Genomic DNA, 16,174 nt, shown 5'->3' on the forward strand with positions numbered 1-16,174 from the left:
AGCGCCAGAAAAAACGCATCAATATCAGCCAATGCCGGATCTCCTGGCGCCAACGAAAAAGCCCAATCTTGAGGGTCACCCCGTAAGAATGAAATAACAATTTTTACTTGTTGAGCAGAGTCTCCAGACGAACAAGGTTTCAGGGACAAAAACAATTTACAATTATTCCTGAAATTCCTAAACTTAAATCGGTCTCCTGAAAACAGTTCAGGAATCGGAATCTTGGGTTCAGACCTAGGATTTCTGATAACATAATCTTGTATACTCTGCACACGAGCGGCAAGCTGGTCCACAATTGTAATCAAGGTCTGGACATTCATGTCTGCAGCAAGCTTAAGCCACTCTGAGGTAAAGGGGAAAAGAAAAAAAAAAAAATATGAGAGAGGGAAAAAAAAAACCTCAAAATTTTCTTTCTTATAATCCCACTTCTGCAATGCATTAAACATTTAATACTGGCCTGGCATACTGTTATGACCCCAGTGGACAGGGTCTCAGAGGAACGTGTAAGTCTGCGAGATTCAAAAATCCAGCTCATAGGGCTGTGGTAACTGGGTTGACCAAATAGCTACTCCTAACGCCAACACTAGAAGTAGCCGGGGATCATGCCTACGGTGATCGCTAGATGACTCGCGCCAGCCGGAGAATCTAACTACCCCTAGGAGAAGAAAACAAAGACCTCTCTTGCCTCCAGAGAAAGGGACCCCAAAGCAAGATACAAGCCCCCCACAAATAATAACGGTGAGGTAAGAGGAAATGACAAACACAGAAATGAACCAGGTTCAGCAAAGAGAGGCCAGTTTACTAATAGCAGAATATAGCAAGATAACTTATCTGGTCAACAAAAACCCTATAAAAATCCACGCTGGAAAGTCAAGAACCCCCGAACCGTCTAACGGTCCGGGGGGAGAACACCAGCCCCCTAGAGCTTCCAGCAAAGGTCAGGATACAGATTGGAACAAGCTGGACAAAAATACCAAACAAAACAAAAGCAAAAAGCAAGGAAGCAGACTTAGCTTGAAATACAGGAACCCGGATCATAGGACAAGAGCACAACAGATTAGCTCTGATTTCAACGATGCCAGGCATTGAACTGAAGGTCCAGGGAGCTTATATAGCAACGCCCCTGAACTAACGGCCCAGGTGAGGATATAGGAAAAGACAGAAGCTCCAGAGTCAAATCACTAATGACCACTAGAGGGAGCAAAAAGCAAAATCACAACACTTATGTCACCCATCATGGGCCCAACATCCACTACCCCTTCCAGTAAGAATGATCCCCATCTTAAGCCCCTTCCAGTAATAATATACAACATCCTGGGCCTCTTTCTGCTATAATGTCTCCCATCCTGGCCCCTTTCCTGGTATACTGCCCCTTATCCTGGCCCCCTTCCTGCTATGCTGCTATAATGTCCAAAATTCTGACTCCCTTTCTAATATAATGTCCCTTATCCTGGGCCCCTTTCAGTAATATATGTCCACCATATTGGACTCCTTCCAATAATAATGTCCTCCATACTCATGTATAGTCCCCATCCTAGCACCTTCCAGTAATGTATGCCCCCATCCTGGAGTAATGTCCTCATCCTTGCCCCATCCTCTAATATATGCCCCCCATCCTGAAGTAATGTCCCCATCCTGGGCCCCTTCCTGGTATAAAGTCCCAGCTCCTGTGCCTGCAGCACCCCAGAGTCCTGGTCGTTGCAATACTGATGCTCCGCTGCTAAGGGGGGCTATGGTACGTCTGATGGCACTGAAGGAGTTCACCTGACCAGGTATCACAGACACCAATACACTTCACAGTCTGGCCTCCAGGGGGAGCTAAGGGCACTATGTATTAGGCCACTCCTCACAATCTGGTAAAACTGGGGGTTGGATAGGGAGTTAGTCAGAAGCTGACTGGGTTGGAACCAGGCAACATCCTGTGGCAGAGGGTGTTGCAGGGGAAGATTCAGGGGGGTCCCTGTCGGGGGTGGGATCCTGTCAGAGGCCTAGCGAACAGAAAGAACGTTACGGGACCGCGCCTGCACTTCGTTGCGGCGGTACCCCAAGAAAGGACAAGAAGCGAGGTTTATTGTGCTGAGTGAGAAACGAGATCAACGCAACAAGGAGAAACACCAGTAGGAGTCGTGCTGTAAGTCGAGGCAACATCCTACTGAGGCGCGCAGCCGGTGGCCGGAACGCCGAGGAAGTATTAAGCTCCAGGCCTTACTTCAAACCTACGGCAGGACAGTCAGTTATAGGCGGGCTGTCTCACTCAAATCACCTAAGAAGACATAGGGGCAACATTTGGAGAGGGGCGACTCTACTGTCCCGGAAGAACTTCGAGCCTACCCATCATACGGGTGCGTCCTAGCCATATCATCTGGGGGATGAAGCAGAACATGATAATCGAGTTGTTAGGGAACTTCAGAAACAGACACAACAGTTGTGGGGACTATCCCGTAAGCACAGCAGAGGAGGACCACAACACACAAGCGCTAGAAGGTAGGCATAGATTTCCACCTGCAAAGGGAACCCTGGAGGTGCCATCGGACCGGCCGGACTTGCGCAGCCCGGTTAACCGTATTCCGGACTGAGGATCCTGAAGCCTTCAGTAAAGAGGTAAAGAGACTGCAATCTGGTGTCCTCGTTATTTACTGCGACCTGCACCGCACCACCACAACATCACCACCATCCACACCTTTCATTGGACGCCCCTCAGCAGGGTCACGGACCGGGTCTAGCCACCATGACAACCCCAGAACAGAGACTCAGAGGCCCGGTACCGGGTACCCCTCGGCCCTGTGGCAGTGGGGGCGCTCCAACTTGGCGTCACGAACAGGATCTACTTAAGCCTGAAGAATCAGGTCATGTGTGCCTTGGAACTGTGATTTACTGTGCTTGGACTGTGACTTATTGCAAAGACTGTGGATTGCCACTTGCCGCCAGAAGTTCCCGCCAAAACCGCCGCCATTACAGCGCTAAGAGGAGCGCAGGAGATGAAGAAGGGCGTGGAAGTGGGCGTAAACAAGCTGAAGAGCGCGAAAGACAATGGCCGCCCAGTCTAAGTATTTCTGCCCCTTGAGGACGTGTCCTTCAGCAGCCGAGAACCGCCTCCTGATTCTCAATGGTGGGCGGAGGCAGAGGAAACGAAACCGCCCATGAAGGAGAGAGCGGGAAAAGGACCAGGAAGAAGAAGTCAGCGACATGGAGGATGCCATGGCGAGCCACCCGGAGCCGGAGCGTGGGGTAGGAGCAGAGGACTCCCCCAGCTACCCGGAGGGGCACCGCAACCAGGCCTCCACCGCTGATATTGGCTTCCTGCAGGCCGGAGTGGACGAGCTCGGCGACCAACTCCGGCGGACGCAGCAGAGCACTGAGGCCGGGTGGAAGAAGACCTTCATCGGGAGCCTCATCAGACGTCTGTTGGCAGCCTCGTCCGGTCCGGAGCAAGAAAGAAGTTCCAGCGCTCCAAAGCCAGAAAGCAAGGCCCTGCCGGAAAGCGAGGTGCTGCAAACGGAGATGACAACGCCGCAGCGCAAGGCCCTGCAACCAGCATTCCAGATCCCAGCGGAGATGGAGCAAATCGGCACCGGAGGGACCGCATCTGAAGCAGGTAGGAAGAACGACCCTGCCCCGCCAGCAGAGGACCTGCTGATAGGCCCCGTCGCGGCAGCCCCTCTCCCTGGGACCTATAAACTCCAGCGCCTTACACCCTGAGATCAGGCCCCGGGTATGGAGCACTTCTTAAAGGCCCCGATCTTGCCGATCACCTTGCCAAGCGAGGTCTATGCGGAGCTACGGCCGCCAGAGCGAGAGTAAACCTCGATGCCATGGATATGTAAATAGTTAACTGCTTGTTTCCCTGCTTTTTGCTGCTTTAAACCCGACTAGGGTTATTCTTAAAGGGATCCCTTTGTTTACCCGGGATCCCTATTGCTTTTATTTTTGCTTTTATTTTCCTTTTTGCTCCCTGTTCACCCATGTTATAAAGACTACCGAATCATGGACGGTGAATGATTCACAAACTGTTTTGTAAATAGTTCGCACCTTCTTAAAGGTGCCCTCTGCTGGTTTTACAAAGAAAAGGACTCTTTGCGAAGAAACTGTTCCTGGAAGCAGTACCGGAGTCCTTGCAGTACACGAACTTGCAGCTTGAGAAGTTGCACTACCTCCGAGAGACTTGGTCCCTTCTTAAAGGGAACGTTCATCAATAGCACTTAAAGAATGATGATGCTTTAAAAGGAAGTACTAATAATGCTTACATATAAAAGTTATATGTAGTGAGCTAGTTAATTGTGAGAAATGTTTAATGATGTTGCTAGAAGAATGAGGACAGGAAGTGAACCCGTATGGGGTTAGTCGGTGAGTCCTCCTAGGAGCCATACCAAGATGGCTCAGTGATCTTGAACTGAGAGAAGGTTGATAAGTTCTATACTGTGTATAGTAGCAGAAAGGCAGTAGGCCCGGGCGGAAAGGGGCGGTCCTGCAACACAGCGAGAGGCAGTAGGCCTGGGGCAGATAGACAGGCGGTCCTGCAGATGTAAGGATGGAAAGTGAAGAAAAAGTTGATTAGCCTTATAGTGTTTTATAAGAAGGTCTTTAGTGGATTCAGCGTGTACGTCCTTAAAGGCAACGTTAAATTATTGTTCAAAAATTTGCACTTAGTAGAGTACCCGGTTGGGTAAGAAAAGTTATTTATAGTATGTTATTTAAAGTATTTAACCATGTTTGTAACATTCAAGTGTCCTCACCTCCCATAAAGGGAAGCTCTGTTCAAATTTGCTTATTGTTATTGCATTTCAAAATTGTATGTCTTTTTGCTGACATGTATTGTTGTTTTCTTCCCAGTCCAGGTGTACTGGATTTAACCGGGGGGGAGTGCAGCACCCCAGAGTCCTGGTCGTTGCAGTACTGATGCTCCGCTGCTAAGGGGGGCTATGGTACGTCTGATGGCACTGAAGGAGTTCACCTGACCAGGTATCACAGACACCAATACACTTCACAGTCTGGCCTCCAGGGGGAGCTAAGGGCACTATGTATTAAGCCACTCCTCACAATCTGGTAAAACTGGGGGTTAGGTAGGAAGTTAGTTAGAAGCTGACTGGGTTGGAACCAGGCAACATCCTGTGGCAGAGGGTGTTGCAGGGGAAGATTCAGGGGGGTCCTTGTCAGGGGTGGGATCCTGACAGAGGCCTAGCGAACAGAAAGAACGTTACGGGACCGCGCCTGCACTTCGTTGTGGCGGTGCCCCAAGAAAGGACAAGAAGCAAGGTTTATTGTGCTGAGTGAGAAATGAGATCAACGCAACAAGGAGAAACACCAGTAGGAGTCGTGCTGTAAGTCGAGGCAACATCCTACTGAGGCGCGCAGCCGGTGGCCGGAACGCCGAGGAAGTATTAAGCTCCAGGCCTTACTTCAAACCTACGGCAGGACAGTCAGTTATAGGCGGGCTGTCTCACCTAAATCACCTACGAAGACATAGGGGCAACATTTGGAGAGGGGTGACTCTAGGGTCCCGGAAGAACTTCGAGCCTACCCGTCATACGGGTGCGTCCTAGCCATATCATCTGGGGGACGAAGCAGAACATGATAATCGAGTTGTGAGGGAACTTCAGAAACAGACACAACAGTTGTGGGGACTATCCCGTAAGCACAGCAGGGGAGGACCACAACACACAAGCGCTAGAAGGTAGGCACAGATTTCCACCTGCAAAGGGAACCCTGGAGGTGCCATCGGACCGGCCGGACTTGCGCAGCCCGGTTAACTGTATTCCGGACTGAGGATCCTGAAGCCTTCAGTAAAGAGGTAAAGAGACTGCAATCTGGTGTCCTCGTTATTTACTGCGACCTGTACCGCACTGCAACATCATCACCATCCACACCTTTCATTGGACGCCCCTCAGCAGGGTCACGGACCGGGTCTAGCCACCGTGACAACCCCAGAACAGAGACTCAGAGGCCCGATACCGGGTACCCCTCGGCCCTGCGGCAGTGGGGGCGCTCCATGCCCATACTGTAATAGTATTTTTTTACCTGATGTACATGCCACTGGTTTCCAAAATTTGGCATTTTTTTTGTTCCCATGCCTTTATATTCCTGAGATATGGCACTGTATTTCCTATATTATTTATTATTATTTTATTATTATTATTTATATATATAGGGAAGAGAGGCCATTTTTCAGAAATGGAGAGGTTCTGGAACAAAAGAAAAACAACCACAGATTCCCCAGAATAGACAGAGGTATTTACGTCAGGTGAAAAATTACATACTTATGACAAATATCAGATTATCTTTAACCACAGGTATGATCTCATCTATCCGTATTAGTCCGGCATCACACTAGAGAGAAATATGGACGAGGGAGAGGCGCAAAAACAATGCATTGCACAATAATTCTCTATGCTGCAGCTTCCATCAGCCGTATATTTCTCTGCCGTATTTTATGGGCTGAGAAAATCGCAGCATGCTGCGATTGTCAGCGTATTCCGAGAAAAATATGCCAATGAAAGTCTATGGGGCGAGAAAAATATGGATTACACATGGACCATCAGTGTGACTTGTGAGAAATACGCAGCGGTGTTCTATAGAAAAGCCGGCAATTCAGCGCGATGTAGAGTAAAATCACCTTGACAGAATATAATAGAATAGGTAGAATAAATGTGTACACATAGAATAGGTATATATATATATATATATATATATATATATATATATATATATATATATCATTGACACACACATATATTCAGTATATATATATTTAATACAGAGCTAGATAGCATAAATGCTGGTAATTCAATTGCCAGCTTTTGCTATCTCCTTACCAAACCCAACAGGATATGGGACATAGTTTCCATTATATTTTTACATATTCCTCACTAATAATGTTAGTAGTGTGTGTGCAAAATTTTGGAGCTCTCGGTGTTATAATAAAGGGTTAAATCACGGAAAATCTGGCGTGGGCTCCTATGCAATTTTCCCCGCAAGAGTGGGAAAGCCAGTGACTGAGGGCAGATATTAATAGCCTAGAGAGGGTCCATGGTTATTGGTCCCCCCTGGCTAAAAACATCTGCCCCCAGCCACCCCAGAAAAGGCACATCTGGAAGATGCGCCTATTCTGGCACTTAGCCACTCTCTGCACCTATTCTGGCACTTAGCCACTCTCTTCCCACTCCCCTGTAGCCATGGGATATGGGGTAATAAGGGGTTAATGTCACCTTGCTATTGTAAGGTGACATTAAGTCTGGTTAATAATGGAGAGGTGTCAATAAGCCACCTATCCATTATTAATCCAATATTAGTAAATAGTCCATGAGCCAAGAACCAAATTTGACGATATCGGTACCAAGCGGAGTGACTAATTCTCTTTGGTATTTTTAGGTAGATGCATGTCTGTAGTTTATTTTTTGATATGATAGCCCTTACATATACGTAGCTTATTAACCCCTTCAGCCCTAGGCCTATTTGTACCCAAGTGCCTAAGCCAATCTGACCTGTGCCACTTCATGGGCTAATAACTTTGGAACGCTTTCACCTATCCAAGCCATTCTGAGATTGTTTTCTCGTGACATATTGTACTTCACGTCAGTGCTAAATGGGAGTCAATATATTTTACCTTTCTATATAAAAAAATGCTAAATATTCGGAAATTTTGGAAAAATCGGCAATTTTTTAACTTTGAAATTCTCTGCTTTTTACAAAAATACTGATACCCCCCATAATAGTTATTAATTTACACTCCCCACATGTTTACTTCATATTGGCATCATTTTGAAAATGAAACCTTATTGTTTTACGACGTAATAGGGCTTATAGTTTTATGCGCAATTTTTCACATTTACAGCAAAACCCACTTTTCAAAGGACCAAGTCACTTCTGAAGTCACTTTAAGGGGCTTACATAACAGAAACCACCCATAAATTACCCCATTTTGCAAACTACACCCCTCAAGCTGTTCAAAACTCATTTTTAAAAACTGTTAACCCTTTAGGTGTTCCACAGGAATTTTAGCATGAGCCAAGAACCAAATATGACGATATCGGTACCACCCGGAGTGACTAGATGTAGTATTTGTAACAAAATTTAATCCAAGTTATGTAAATACACACTGAACATGTCATGTGCATATATATATATATATATATATATATATATATATATATATATATATATATATATATGTTACTCCATAATATCTTCAACATCGGACTCTGAATCTGACTGTTGTTCTACTGGCTCGTCTTCAGTACCCTTGTTCTGGCATGTCTGTAATCTGCACATGTCTGTGCACTTCAGGCCATTGCTGAGGCAAGTACACTGAGGAAGTTCACATGACCGCACACACTTGCAGGACAGTAGCTGTATAATAGCTTCTGGTGCTGGTGCCCCTTGCATCCACTTGACAACAAGCTTTCCGTCGTTATCTATCATCCAACCGCAGTCTGTTGGGTTTGCAACCCATGGCTGGCTCTGCAGACTTCTCCTCCAGATCGCAGCCTGGTAGTTTGCACGCAGTGCATGCATGAAAAGGCAGTCCTGGCAAGGAGGGAGTTGACTTGACTCTACCACTCCACGTCTGGCACAGAACAGCTGATAACGGAGCCTGTTTACCTCAGTTGTTTGGGTAGTTGGCAGGTACATGTGGCAGGTGATTTCCTGTAACTTCTCAAAAAGTTCGGTAGACACTTCCCATGAACGACCAACTTCCTGAAAGGCATCCTGGTATGTCTTGTTCATCTTCAACTGCTTGAGTGTCGTCATCTTCCCACGGCCAGCGAATGCACTGACGGTGTCACAACCTGTAAATGCATGCATACCAATCAATGAATCACATACGCTGCCTCCCAATGTTCGGCTCAGAGTGGTGATATCCAGGAATCTTGTCCGGTTCTGTGTACCGCATTTCTGGAACAGGTGGGATGGGATTTTGTGGCACATGCCCAGACACAGGACCATGACATCAGTATCCTCCGAAGTGATGATGACCGACTTGTAACCAGATTCTGCTGCATGAAGAGCATGGAGAAGGAGGCGTGTGTCTGCTTCTTCTTGATTTGACTTAAGGTCAGCAGCCTCTTCCCACTGTTCTTTGGTGATCTTAAAGCAGAGCTGCTCACATGTGACATACAGCTCCTTCTCCTCAAGCTTCTCCCTGTGGTGTTTCGCCTTCCATTCTTCTACTAGAAACTTTATGAGACTTGCCTTGTTGGAGGAACTACTTAGAAGCTTTTTCCACTGCTGGATGTTGTGCCCATGTTGAATGTTCTTGAAATGGATCCCTGTGCCTTCATATCTGTTGACTCTTTCTGTATCTTTGATGGATGTCTCCTTGTAGACGTCAAAGACAATATCAATGCGCTTGCTCTTAGCACCCTCATGGATAGCGCGACTCATTGCTGTGCCTGCTAGCTGGCCAAATGTTGCATTGTTTCCCTTCAGTTTCTGAACCAGGCTCATCCCATCAATGATGGTTGCAGAGGGCTCGGGGATCACTTCTGCAGGACGAGCATTCCTCTCCAACTCCCTTGCGAGGGCAGCCTTGTTGGTCTTGCGGATAGACCCATCACCATTGGCAAGTGCCCATGGCAATGGACCCAGGGGATGAGTCAAGACATCACTCATTTGTAGCTTTCTGTTCTCAGCTACAAGTATCATCTGGCCAAATAGGTTTCTGTCAGCCTTCAAAATTACCTCCTTGCCAAGACCTTGTCTGCGTGTCTTCATTTGGATGTTAGAGAACGTTTTAAGTTTGTTCTTCGTCATCTTGTCATGAAACAATGTAGTTGGCTTATCGGTACCCAAACGCTCATCCTTGAATGTTTGATATGCATCCTCTCCTATACTGTATGCCCCTTGAAGGTCTTTGGCTACATCTGGTGGTGCTACAGTCGCTGTTGACAAACTGATAAGTTCACCATTATGCTCTTTGTTGAAGGGGTTCACCCAACCTGTCTCCAGCAGTTGAACGAAAGATTGGACATCGGCTTCATCTCTTCTAATCCTAGACACCTGTAGGTCTGAATGGCTGAAGTCAGTATATTGTTGGCCTACCAGGGCCCTCAGCTGCCTCAAGTACATACTGCGGTACTCTGATGTCAGGTAGAACCTGGAAACAGCTCCAACTTTGAGGCTGAAGCCTTTTGTGCCCCCTGGTGTCTGGGTGTCTTTGTTGATTGTCTCTTCAATGGTCTGGTCCACAGGAATTCGTCCAAAAGGATTCTTGCTACCGATCTGGACCGAAAAGCCACCTTGCATGAAGTATTCATGGACCTCTGGGTGTTCTATGGGCAGCCGAGACATTGTGGCATAGTAATAGGTTAGGTATCGGGCATAGTTGACCTTGTCATAGGCAAAACACCATGGTATCATCTGTCGGATTGCTCCTAGGTGAAGCATCCAGTTGCCTTCTCTTGAAGCTCGAACCAGGGCCAGCATGGTCTCGACCATGTCCAAGTATGACATCCAGAATGCTGAGAGTTGTTCATTTCTGAGGGTCTCAAGATAAACTTGAAAGAGCTTCAGGGTAAGTGTGCAAGATTCATTATCCAAGAGCTTTTCGAAGGATCCCTGCGACACACTGATGCGAAAGTTTGTGATGTTCTTCAGTGTTTCATCCAGATGGTGAAGGTCCCTTGCATGGTTTTCTTCTAGCCATGGAAGGAAGTTTTTCCATGCAAGCCTCATAAGTGCTTCATAGACCAGCTTGTGTAGTCTCACTGCTCTGTTGTACCTCCGGCCGTCCATCACTCCAGACACTGATCCTTCAGCGATTACACCGGATTCAACACACAGATCTCTAAGGCCTGCATCCTGAAATCTGTTCCCTATGATAGAGAGGAGATTACAGATTGTGTGGAAGACACCCATTCTAATTATAATGTTCTTGAACTTCTCCTGTTTCCAGATAACCTCGGCAGCTTTGGCATAGAGTGCTTGATCAAACACACACACAATTCTGTTAAGCTTCAGGGTCTGCATGATGGCATGTGTTTGCTCCAAGACTTCATTCACAGTGGACATGGCTGTTGCAGGAGCATTGATAGTGGGCAGGTAGCTTACAGTGTCCTGGGCCACTACAATGTCGCTGCGGATTTTTATGTTGAACCCAGTCCAACTGCTGGTGGTCTGATCCTCATGGTCTGACATTCTAGCCAGAAGCCAGATATGGTTTTTGGTTTTTGAATCCTGGACCTCCTTGGTAGTGTTAACATTCGAAGTCTCAATCCTGGGTGGCTCTCCCCGCTGCCCAACATTGTATATCGGTAGCATTAATTCTGTCAGAGTTATGCTTCTTTTCTTCGACTTGGTTACATCTGGCAGGACTTTCTTTGTCACAGAGCATGCAACATTGGACTGAACAGCAATGCCATTGACTCTATGAGATGTACCTGCTCCACTTAGTGTCTCCTCAAGTCTGTCAATGTTATCCCAGGCCAGGGTTGTGAACACACCTGGGTAGATACTTGCTGGCATTGGGATGTCATCCTTTGAACATTCCAACTTCTGGATACAAAGGGCTGTATCGATCTCCTCAGCCATTGAATATGACACACAGTGGCCAAGACGATTCAGAGTTCGAATCAGTTCTGTATTGCCGGTCAAAGACTTAACTGCAAAGGATAGCAGTACGTGCTTTGGTGGCTTTGTCTTTCCATTGGTAACAGCAAAAACCAAGTCACTGCCGAAGGATGTGGCAAGACGTTGAGCTCTTTCACAGGTAGTTTGGCACTCACAATCTCCTGTAAGCAGGGTTTGCAGGAATTGAGTGACTAATGCAGGAACGACATTCTGATCTGTATTGGGAGGCCATGGCTGACTCACATCTTGCTTCTTGATCTCATTCCTTAGCTGCATTGCTGCTTTGGTTACGATATCTCCAGAGTTAGCAGCTCTTGCTTCTTGCAGATCTTTTGTCATGCTGTGTACTTGCCGGACAAGGTCGTCCATTGATAGGCTACATGGATAGACTAGAAGCTTACCTTTCTCATCTGAGAGAAAGCGGAGTGATTCCCCAATCTCTGTTTCAAGTTTTCGTCGAACATGTTTCTTTGTCGATGGTTTCAGTTGGATGATACCACGGGATATCATTAATCTCTCAAGCCTAGATGTGAGGTTTATCATAGGCAGTACTTCTGGGTTTGGGAACAATTTAGTCCTTATATACAAGAAGAGTTCTTCAAGGGCCTCTTTCTCTGCCTCTTCGTAGCGTACTTCCTCGCTTTCGACCTGATTTTCAGCTGCACTAGACCTACAGGCCACTTGGGAATCATCTTTTGTGAATAGTTTGTAGCACGACTTGTGGTAGTGCCCCTCTGCAGCAACAAGGTCTCTGCTAAGTAAACCAAGTATTCTCTGTGTGCCTTTCCTTATCGCTGCTCTGCGGATCGTCTCATCTGCTCGTAGCTCAACACACTGGACAATTGGCTCCCTTGTTTGTTTTCCTTTTAGGTACTTGCTTGACTTCTCACAGAAGATACATACTTTGGCATACACCCTGCTATCACTGGGGGCACCCCTCGGTAGCTTCCTCATGGAGATTTTGCTTGCTGTTTCGACATTGACACCCTTGCCAAGGATAGAATCCAGTGACTTCTTCATTGTAAAGATACTACGACATTTACGGTGATATTGTATGTGTGGTATTTCTCCTTCTTCAAGGCCCTTAGCTGCTACCAGGACTGATTCATGCTGCCTGATCTCTGCAGCCCTAAGCAATGTTTTCCAGGAGTCCAAATCCTTAAGGGACGCCAGATCATCGCTGTCATCATTAGAGCAGTGTATGATACAGTCGATCCGTGATTTCTTCCTTGCTGGTACTTCCATCATGCCGTTAGATAGTCAGTAAACACCTGCAAACACAAAGAAAAACATTAAAATTTTATTTACCGTATTTCCTGGCGTATAAGACGACTTTTTAGCCATGAAAAACATGGCTCCAAGAGGGCGGTTGTCTTATACGCCGAATACAGCCGCCGGGGGGAAAGGCCGCCGCGCAGGGAAGGAGGAGGCAGGGGCCCACCTTCATGAGGCGCTCGTTCTTAGAGCTGGGAGCGCTGGTGCTAGGTGACTGTTCCCCCTCTCTCCACAAGTTCCTTACCAGCAGCAGCACACAGTACAGGACTACAGGACCTGTGGTGATGTCACGGCCATGTGATCAGTCACAAGCCTGGGAGGTGTCAGCCTCTACAGAGGGAGATAGGAGCTCTGCAGAGAAGACCGGAGAGTCCTGTTCAGCACAGAACGTGTATGTGTCAGTGTGTGTGCGTGTGTTGGGGCACCTCAGGGTGTCTTCAAATGTGACATAGCCCCCTAGATTTCTTCCAGTAAAATTTGCACTCCAAAAGTCATTTGGCGCTCCTTCCCTTCCGAGGCCTGCCGTTCCCCAATACTGCAGTGTACGACAACATATCGGGTGTTGTTGTGTTCGGGAGAGATTGGTGAACAAATAGTGGGGTGCATTTTTTGCTGGTACACCTCTTAAAAATAAAAAAATGAGCCTAAAATGACACCTTCATGTAAAAAATGCACTTTTTCCATTTTCTCAACCAAGTGTTTCCAACTACTGTGAAACACTGGTTGGGTCAAAGTGGTCACTATACCCCCTAAAAGATTCCTTGGGGGTGTAGTTTCCAAAATAGGGTCACTTTTTGGGGTTTCCACTGTGGGGGTACCTCAGGCAGCCTTCAAATGTGACATGGCCCCCTAGATTTCTTCCAGTGAATCCGCCACCCAAAAACCACATAGCGCTCCTTCCGTGTTGAGCTGTGCTGTGTGCCCATACTTTAGTTTACGAGTACATGTGGGGTGTTTCTATAAACTGCAGAATTAGGGTAACCAAGTTTGGGTTTGCCGTTAACCCTTGCTAGGTTGCAGGTAAAATTGGATTACAATGTAATATCTGGAAAAAAAATGAAATTTTGAAATTTCGCCTTCATTCTGCTAAAATTCCTGTGGAACACCTAAAGGGTTAACAGTTTTTAAAAATGAGTTTTGAACAGCTTGAGGGGTGTAGTTTGCAAAATGGGGTAATTTATGGGTGGTTTCTGTTATGTAAGCCCCTTAAAGTGACTTCAGAAGTGACTTGGTCCTTTGAAAAGTGGGTTTTGCTGTAAATGTGAAAAATTGCGCATAAAACTATAAGCCCTATTACGTCGTAAAACAATAAGGTTTCATTTTCAAAATGATGCCAATATGAAGTAAACATGTGGGGAGTGTAAATTAATAACTATTATGGGGGGTATCAGTATTTTTGTAAAAAGCAGAGAATTTCAAAGTTAAAAAATTGCCGATTTTTCCAAAATTTCCGAATATTTAGCATTTTTTTATATAGAAAGGTAAAATATATTGACTCCCATTTAGCACTGACGTGAAGTACAATATGTCACGAGAAAACAATCTCAGAATGGCTTGGATAGGTGAAAGCGTTCCAAAGTTATTAGCCCATGAAGTGGCACAGGTCAGATTGGCTTAGGCACTTGGGTACAAATAGGCCTAGGGCTGAAGGGGTTAATAAGCTACGTATATGTAAGGGCTATCATATCAAAAAATAAACTACAGACATGCATCTACCTAAAAATACCAAAGAAAATTAGTCACTCCGGGTGGTACCGATATCTGGCCCGGCTCATGGACTAAAAGGGTTAAGAATACAGACACATTAAGAATAAAGTATTTTAATGAAATAAATAAACACATGGGGTTTTATTATCTTTATTTTACGCTCAATCCAACTGACAACCCTCGTTCTTCTGTAAAAAAAGGAAAATAAAAGAGCAACAATATCCCATACCTGTCAAAGCCACCTTTTGCTTTGATGACTGCTTTGCACACTCTTGGCATTCTCTTGATGAGCTTCAAGAGGTAGTCACCGGGAATGGTCTTCCAACAATCTTGAAGGAGCTCCCAGAGATGCTTAGCACTTGTTGGCGCTTTTGCCTTCACTCTGCGGTCCAGCTCACCCCAAACCATCTCGCTTGGGTTCAGGTCTGGTGACTGTGGAGGCCAGGTCATCTGGCGTAGCACCCCATCACTTTCCTTATTGGTCAAATAGCCCTTACACTGCCTGGAGGTGAGCCTGTTGAAAAATAAATGATGGTCCAACTAAACGCAAACCGGATGGAATAGCATGCCGCTGCAAGATGCTGTGGTAGCCATGCTGGTTCAGTATGCCTTCAATTTTGAACAAATCCCCACCAGTGTGTTAGGTGTCAAGTTCCCGACGCCGCACAGGGGGAATCTCGAACCATGTCTGCTGCGGTCTCCTATTCTACATCAGCCGCAGTGGAGCCTGCTCAGCAGAGATGTCGGTTCCAGTGTCTCGCTCAGCCTGATACTGTGCAATGGGTTACTGCTGCCTTTCCAGGCTCTGCTTTTGTAGCCAGCACTGGTCAGCGACAAGCAGGCTTTTCTGGGACTAAGTCTTGCTTTGCACACACTGAGCATGCCCACGGGAGGACCTCTCATTGGAGGTCGGGGGTCACACGCTCAGGCCATGTAGCAGCTCCTATTTGTTCTCCAGGAAGTTCCTGAAGAGCTGCAACTATAAAACATTTGCATGGCCGCACGGCCATGCGCTAGTATCAGCTTATGTTATGAGCTTTGCTATTTGGTGGTCATGTCTGCTTGTAGTCAGGTTTGGCTGAAATAAGCCCCTAGAATACCAGCACCTCCGGTGAGGAGTTTTGTGTGTTTGAATTCAGGGCAGGCGTATAGCCACTAGAATTCTGGCTCCACCGGAGAGGAGTTGTTTGTGTGCTAAGCTGACTGCATGACCACTAATTGCTTTCTGCTCTGTTAGGTAGCTGTGATCCTCTGTGAGGTTGACAGGGCACAGCGTTTTCCTATCTAGGTGACTCTGTGAAGTAACAGAGTTCGTTTAAACCACCATATAGTGCCGCCAATTACTTTGCAGCAGATATCTCTGCACGGTGGACCCCGGGCTGTGAACGCACCTTGTTGTTATCCAGCTATATTCAGTGCATTCCGCTAGGGCTAACACAGTGTCACCAGCAAAGCACCCCCACACCATCACACCTCCTCCTCCATGCTTCACGGTGGGAACCAGGCATGTAGAGTCCATCTGTTCAGCTTTTCTGCGTCGCACAAAGACATGGTGGTTGGAACCAAAGATCTCAAATTTGGACTCATCAGACCAAAGCCAGATTTCCACTGGTTTAATGTCCATTCCTTG

This window comes from Ranitomeya variabilis, chromosome 1 (genome assembly GCF_051348905.1).
Source record: "Ranitomeya variabilis isolate aRanVar5 chromosome 1, aRanVar5.hap1, whole genome shotgun sequence".
Taxonomy (NCBI): domain Eukaryota; kingdom Metazoa; phylum Chordata; class Amphibia; order Anura; family Dendrobatidae; genus Ranitomeya; species Ranitomeya variabilis.